Genomic DNA, 7,440 nt, shown 5'->3' with positions numbered 1-7,440 from the left:
AGTAGTTTAGGAGGATCCCAGGCAGGAGGCCTGCGCCTCTTTCGATCTGTATCCCAGTTTGTGCTAGCCTTCTTAAGGCAAACTTGTTTAACTTATGTCTGTGCTCAGATATTGTTGCTTCCGCTGACTCGTCTATGATCGAGCACTTGTATTCGAGCCCTCGAGGCCCCTGGCTTGTATTATGATGCTTGTATGACTTATTTTATTTGTAGAGTTGTGTTGTGATATCTTCCCGTGAGTCCCTGATCTTGATCGTACACGTTTGCGTGTATGATTAGTGTACGATTAAGTGGGGGCGTCACACTCTGGTACCTCGAGAATATCTAAGAACTGTGTTGCTTCCTATGAGTCTTCATCTAGTATTGCTTCCCCCCGATTTCAGATTTCCCCTGGGATCTGAGTTATTAATCACTCGAGGACACCGATAAGTAAATCGGTTGAATCGATTCCGCACTCCGATTCTATAACTCTAAGTAATTTTCATTACTTACGAGTTTAATAATCCTTCAAGTCATTATCGTGCTAAATTTTAACTGTGCTACCTGGTCCTTCTTCCCGGAACAAATTTTTTGACGATGAGCTAAGCTTATGTCGATCTTCCTCGTCATACCATTTCGCTTTGAACAACAAGCTTGCTATCGAGTTTGTGTCATACCCGTGGTTCCAATAACTTTTCGCTTCATCATTCCTTTGACTTGATGTCATCGCCGATCGATTACATCTTCCTGAAATCTCTTGACAATTGTGTTGTGCTCGTCAACATTCTGAGCTCTTCCAGCATATCAATCGAATTCGTGATGAGAAATACCATCCTTAACCTTTGATGATTTGAGTTATCATCGACAACTCCCTTGTCTTCTTCCAACACATGTTTCATCATGTTTTGGTTATACCTTGGACTCCTTGCTATTCCTGCAATTGTTCCTTGAGTATTTCTTGTGATCTTCAACTCCAATCCCTACTTGTAACACCATGTTAATGCTACCTCGAAGCATGACTGAGGTATTCCGTATATCAACAAGAACATTGGAAGCACATTGCCGAATGTTTCTTGATCTATTATCCAAACACCGTTGTATGGGTAATATCATGATTCTTCCCTCGCCCATTTATCTAAATGCTTTTGAACTTACTGTCATATCATGTATATCCTGCTCTACTTCCCTTTGGGAAGCATATACTCCTAATTCTTGTGTGTAAACACATTTTCCTTTCCATTGGTCTGATTAATCCGGTAATTTCATTTTCCTTTCCATTGGTTTGTTTAACCTTCTTGTGATCTATATGATATATGCAGAAATAATTCCCTGCTTATAAAACACCCCGATGTACAACCTTGTTAGTGAGACCTTGTTACTATTGTTGATGACATTCCGGTAGCCACCGATGGATGAGAACTTTGCCTATTGGTCCGCCTCGTCTTACGAGCAGGAAAATGGTTCTCTGACCTGCCTTGCCATCATGACCGTGCAAAATGATAGCGCCTTCCTGCTTTTAACCCACATGGTGGGCCCATAACCCACAGTTCCACAGGATCGAAACCTGACTCTCGTGTACACCTCTGTTGTCAAAGTTATTCCTCATACTTGCCTTCATATGTAATTCACGAGCCATCGTACGAGAGATGATCTATTCCGATGCTCTGAACCCCCTTCTCACACTCTGTTCAGGTATCGATCGTTTGTCCTTTCGTTTGAAACTTCCTACTGTGCCTTCATACTTTGCTCTCAATGTTTTCTTAAGTTTCAACTCGAGAGATACTTCTGTCACTTTCCCTGAATTGTTCACCAGACAATTAACCCTATAAGGGCCAGTTCACCCGAAGTTACTCTTTACTTCCCCACTTAAATCTCGGGACGAGATTTCTTGTAGTGGAGGAGATTTGTAACATCCCCAGCATCGCACCACAGTAATCTCCCCCTAATGAAGGTCATGTCATCATGATCCTCATGCCAAAATGCCACTTGTCCAAAATCTGCTTCAAATTCAAATTTAAATTGCATGTCAAATATTTGCTTCTTCAGTCATGCAAATAAAATTGTTCATCCTATGGCAAATAATCCCTAGATATTTGTCATGTTGAAACCAAAATTTTTGTAACTACCAAATTGTCCCTGGGAATTTATTATCTGGTCCATCATTATTTAAGATGTCCTTTTCATTTTCAAAAAATGCTTGGACACCTCCTGATGGCCCCAAAGTTTTTGTGGCAGTGCTGGATAAGGCATTATATCTGTGTGACCAAGTTTCACATTTTACAAAATACATTTGGTAGCTCATTTATCTGCAAAATTATTCTATAAAAAGAAAACAAAAAAGAAAAAGGAAAAAGGCCCTAAACACCTACCGTGGTCTGGGCCTAAGTGCACAGTGCACATCGCCCAGCCCACCACGGCCTTTTTCCCCTTCCTCCGTTCCTCTGTACAGAGAGGAGACAGGGGCCATGGAGTGGCGGCCATCCACCCCGCCGAGGCCGCTGATGCCGCCGTGTCCGTCATCCAACGAGCCCTCGAGATGGATAAAATCACCCCGAGCCCAAGGACAAACCCTAGCGCCCACTTTCCCCTCTCCCTCGCTCGCTCTCTTCTCCCCAACGCGAACCCGACGCCATCATTGCCACGGCCGACCTTGCCGGCGTGCTCCTCGTCGTCCTCGCCGGCAAGGAGCTTGTCCAAAAGCTCCGTCTGCCTCTGCTGCTTCCACTACGAGGATCGGTGCGAGCCAGGCGCCTCTACATCGCGGGAATCGAGCCCATCTTCAACCTCTGTTAGCCACCGTTCGACGCGTCGATCCGCGCATCTCCGACAGCCCCCGGCCTCGCCGAGCCCTTCCCAAGCTCCGCTGTGAGCATCCGCAGCCTTCTCCTTTCTGTAGAAGCTCATATTCAAGTTGGAGCTGACGCTAGCCGCCTCCGAGCTCCGCCGTCGCTTTGTAGCCGCCGTCTAGTTCTTCACCGTCGTTTTAGCCCATCTCCTTAGCCCATCTCCCCGGCCATCCCCGCTTGTTTTACATGCACCGGACGATGTGACTCGTCCTGCTCGTCCGATAGGAGGTCGCGGCTGTCCTTTTGGTCGCCGGAGCCGCCGGTTCCGTGCGTCACCGCTGCTGCCTGTCTCGCTCGCCGGCTCTGCTGCTGCTCCTGGGCGCCAACCCCGTGCGCTGCCGCTGCTCTCCCCTGCGCGCGCGGCCTGCTCGGCCCTCCGTGCGCGCGCCCACGCAGGCCCACGCCGCGGCGCGCCCTTGCTCCCGCGCTCGCCTTGCTGCTCGCATACTGCTGCGGCTCTGCTAGTGTCGTTACTAGCTGCTTGCTTCTGCGGCTGTTGATTTGCTACTGCTGCTATGCCGCTGCTACTGCTCTGCCTTACTGCTGCTCCAGCCGCTACTGCCAAGTGCAGCCGCTGCCTAGTGCCACTGCTAGCTGCTACCGCCAAGTGCTGCTGCTGCTGGCCAAGGCCATGGCCGTGGTGTGTGTGAGTGCACGTGTGTGTGCGTGTGTGCACAACCAGCCTCACGGCTGTGCCACGGCCGGCCCTTATTTAATTAGTCTAGGCTTAGTTAGAAGTACTACTAGTTTAGTGCTAAGTTAATCTAGTAGTAGATGACACGTAGACCCCATTAAATAAGTTAAATTTATTTATTTGTTTAGATAAATAGTCTATGACATGTGGGCCACACCTGCCCTTTTGACTAGTCAAATTGACTTGGTCAATTCGGATTTAACATATAAACGCTGCTAGACTACCCGCCATTCCAGCGCCATCGATGTTTCAAATTCATCCTGTACGCTCGATTTGCACTGCTGTCCAATGACATCGTACTTTCCATCGCCGTGGTAAACATCTGGGCGCTCGTTCTTCTGTACGCTGCGTAATCAAGCTAGAGCGACTGACACTTGGGCCAGCCTTGCGCGCGGGCCAGCCTAGCAGCGACACGGTGTATGCTTCTCTTTGTCCGGGCGGGTGAAAGCAGGGGCAATCGATCGTGGGTTGCCAGGGGCTTTCGCGGGTTGGATGGTCGTTTTTTACCGTCCTCGTTTGCACCCAGCGGCGGCGCCTCCGCTTCAGCCGTGGCGGGCCCATCTGTCTGTGTCGCGGGTGCGCGGCTCAGAGACAGCAGCGAGCGAGCGGGCGACCTGGGCTAGCAGGCACGACAGAAAAGAAAAGGGGAAGCGGCAGCGAGAGAAAAGAGGAAAAGCAGTCAGACCTAGCCCGCGCCCCGCAGCCGCCTCCTCTCCTGCCGCCACCGCCGCTCATCCTCGTCCGCCTCTTCTCCTACCACCGCCTCCTCGGCCTCGGCCGTCCCTGCTCTACCGGCGCCCGTCGGCCTTGATCCGGCCTCGGCAGGAGGAGCTCGCCCTCGAGTAGGACTCAATATAAGGAGGGGAGCAGCAGTCGTGCCCTGTGCTCCATTGGTGCCCGTCGCCCTCGATCCGTCCTCGGCAGGAGAAGCTCGAGCCGAGGAGCGCGACCTCGACCCAGACTCCGCAGGAGGAGGGAAGCAGTAGCCGCGCCAGCCGACACGCCTCGCCGCAATCTCCGCTATATCAGGCGCCATCTCATTCCCCATCTCTTCTGGTTGCACCCCCCTGAGTTCCTTCTTCTAATCCCCTTCCTCTCTCAATTTGGTCTACAGGAGAGAGAGAAGATAAGACGGAGAGAGAGAAGGAGGAGAGGAGGGAGAGGAAAGGAGGTGCGGTGGCAGGGAAATCGTCGTCGGATGCGTCCTATATGTGGTGATGATCTCCTACTTTATTTTCTCTATTTGTGTTTTGCTCTTACTTTCTTTCCAACTCAGTAATCGTGCTCTTGCTTTTCCTTTGGTCTCTGTTGTAGATGGGTGTGTTCCCATCAAGTCGATGGTGGGGTTGATGTGCCCGTCGATTCGGTGATCCGCTGGCTGAGCTCGTCTTCTCAGTGGCGGACTTGTGTTCTATGGTAGTCGGAGCCATTGTATGTGGGTATGCAGTTGCTGATGTACAGGAGGCATCCGTGGTGCCAGTTCTTCATCGTCCATGCTTATCTTCTATATGCTCTAGCAGCCAGGTGGCTACATATTACCTTTTCTATCAATTTAGCTAAGCATTAGCAGACATGAAGTGTGCTTCTCATTGTTCTCTGAGGAATCTGAATTGGATTGATTTCGTGTGCTTCTTATTTTTTGGTAATAGAGGTGTAGGAACAAGAGAAGAGAGACACAAATCCCTAATTGTGATTCATGACACCTAAGTACTACCAGATATACTATTGTTACTATGGCCAACACTTAGATTTTGTTACATATATGAGTCGGGAAGACATAGTGGTTCTAATTATCGAGTAATGTCATGTATATAGACTGATTAGTGTGATGTGTTTATGATTTTTTCTGAGGGCACCTAAGCTGAAAAGTAGTGGGTGTGGTGGCTTAAACAAAATTTGTGCAATTTCGCTTTAACTTCAAACTGTTGTTGGTGAGACTGCCATGTCAGGAACTCATGTACTTACAATACGTTCAGTTATATTAAAAAATGTCGTCTCATTTAAAAAATAACATCTCATTTCCCCCCTTGGTTCAGTTATGAACTCTATTGTACGTTCAGACTCTGAAGTAGTTATGCAAGAGTAGAAGAGGTTTATAGCCTCTGTTGCTGGTGGACTGACTATTTTATATGGACTGAAGCTGCAACTGAGGGTAGTGCTACTCTATGCTGGGCAGCAGTAACTTAGGTCCTGCTCTTTTGTGAAATTGACACACGAACTAAACGTACACATTTGATTTTTCTCACAGTTTGTGCTCACACCAAATCAAGCTTTTCAAAGCATTATTACAGTGTTGTTTCTTCCTCTCTTTTAATTTTTAGATTGTTGTTTTTCTTGGTGACCTTCCTTGATTTGTGCTAATTTGTGCATTTTTTTTGGAAAACATGAATTCTTCTGCTTTACTGAAACTTGGATCTTCGTTAGGCATGAGTTGAGCTGCCCTATTTAATATGTTATTCATAGGCATCAATAAACTAGACAATTTGCCAGTAGAAACAATTATAACTGGGACGTGCTTTCTCTTGACACTGAGCAATGGATAAATATTCTGGCTTATTTCCTTTTTGTATTTGAACATGATGTAATTGTGGAAGTAAGAAAGAGATTATTTAGAGCTCTCTGCCCTTTTATTTTCTTTGTGGCTAATCTCTAACTACCCTATGGACTGTAGTAATCACTTTCTCTTTTTACCATCAGCAGGATTTAATTGATGGAGTCCTGCTGCTAAAGGACTGCTAAAGGACGTGAACAGGAAGTCCTATCGCTGGATGTTTATTGTCCGAATTGCAAGGATCTGGGAATACATGAGTACAGACCCTATCGAATTCTATAGCTCTATTCATTGGCACACCAGTTGATCAATTTTGAGGTAATAAAGCGAAGTTGTTATCTGGAAAATACTTACCTACTTAAAGAAGGTCAAAATAGAGAAATCCTTGGCATAATTTTTATGTATACAATATACTAGCTTTCATATCTACTTTGGACACCAGATGGCACATCAACATTATGTACCTGAAGCGATCGCTACAGAAGGAAGGTACCAAACAAGATTAACTGTTTCTATGCTTCTCAAAATACTTTAGTATATGCCCATAATATCACAGTATGAATTGCTGTGTGGGAAGTTTGCTTTTCCTACCATCACGGAATAATAATTCATTTTTTAGTTTGATATATTCCGCGCCCAATTAACTATTTGTATTTGCCAGAGAATGCAGAAAAAAATACTAACCTGCTTGTGTTCCCGAGAGAGTGTATTTTCTCCATACCTCAACATTCTTGATACATATGGTCATCTCTGTTCTGGACAACACACTTGACGACCTCTCTTCATGGCACAAAACTGAAACTGTGCCATTAATATATTTTCCTTGCATGCTTGTCTAAATAAAGGGTGCAATACACATGGCATAGTCGCATAGATATACAAATCCCTTATTCCTGTGAGCAAGACTGAAGCTTGCTACTTGTTAAGACCAGTCATAAACATTTCTGTGATTGTAGCTGATTCCCGTCAGTGAAACTTTGCCATGACCATTGTTTATTCAGTGAAATAGCTGATTCCAATCATCCATCAACTAGATTTGTGATAATCACAACAACAAGCTTATATCTTACAAATCGCCTGATTGGTGATTATCCATTTTATATGATGTTTTTCATTTGCAAGCGCTGAGTTTTTTCCTTTCAAGTTTCTCTCTCTTACTCTATTTCTTAAATATATTTCTCCTCTCACTCCATCATTCAGTCTGTCGGTTACTCATGATGAGTGATTATATGCAATCATCCGACAATAATTAGTATAGATAATTAGTTATGCCAGGTTGCTACATTTCAATCTCCTTTTTGCCAATATGAAATATGATGGCATATTAATATTGAGAGACAGTCTCGTCGTCCGCTGCAGCATCACCCTTCT

The 7,440-nt window shown here is 46.0% G+C and overlaps 1 long non-coding RNA gene across 2 annotated transcripts; it reads left to right on the top strand.

Moving 5' to 3' along the window:
• Positions 1 to 2,448: 2,448 nt before the first annotated feature.
• LOC123091857 (uncharacterized) lies at positions 2,449 to 7,235 on the top strand. 2 transcript variants are annotated; one of them, XR_006443609.1, is made up of 4 exons: positions 2,449 to 2,843; positions 4,633 to 4,732; positions 4,833 to 5,042; positions 6,219 to 7,235. It is a non-coding gene; the product is annotated as an uncharacterized lncRNA (long non-coding RNA). The 2 variants fall into 2 exon arrangements; XR_006443610.1 differs by having other exon boundaries at positions 6,216 to 7,235.
• The last annotated feature ends 205 nt before the right edge of the window (positions 7,236 to 7,440 follow it).

Source organism: Triticum aestivum, chromosome 4B, assembly GCF_018294505.1.
Source record: "Triticum aestivum cultivar Chinese Spring chromosome 4B, IWGSC CS RefSeq v2.1, whole genome shotgun sequence".
NCBI lineage: Eukaryota > Viridiplantae > Streptophyta > Magnoliopsida > Poales > Poaceae > Triticum > Triticum aestivum.
The sequence above is the reverse complement of the archived record's forward strand: the minus strand, read 5'-3'. Positions and strand labels throughout refer to the sequence as shown.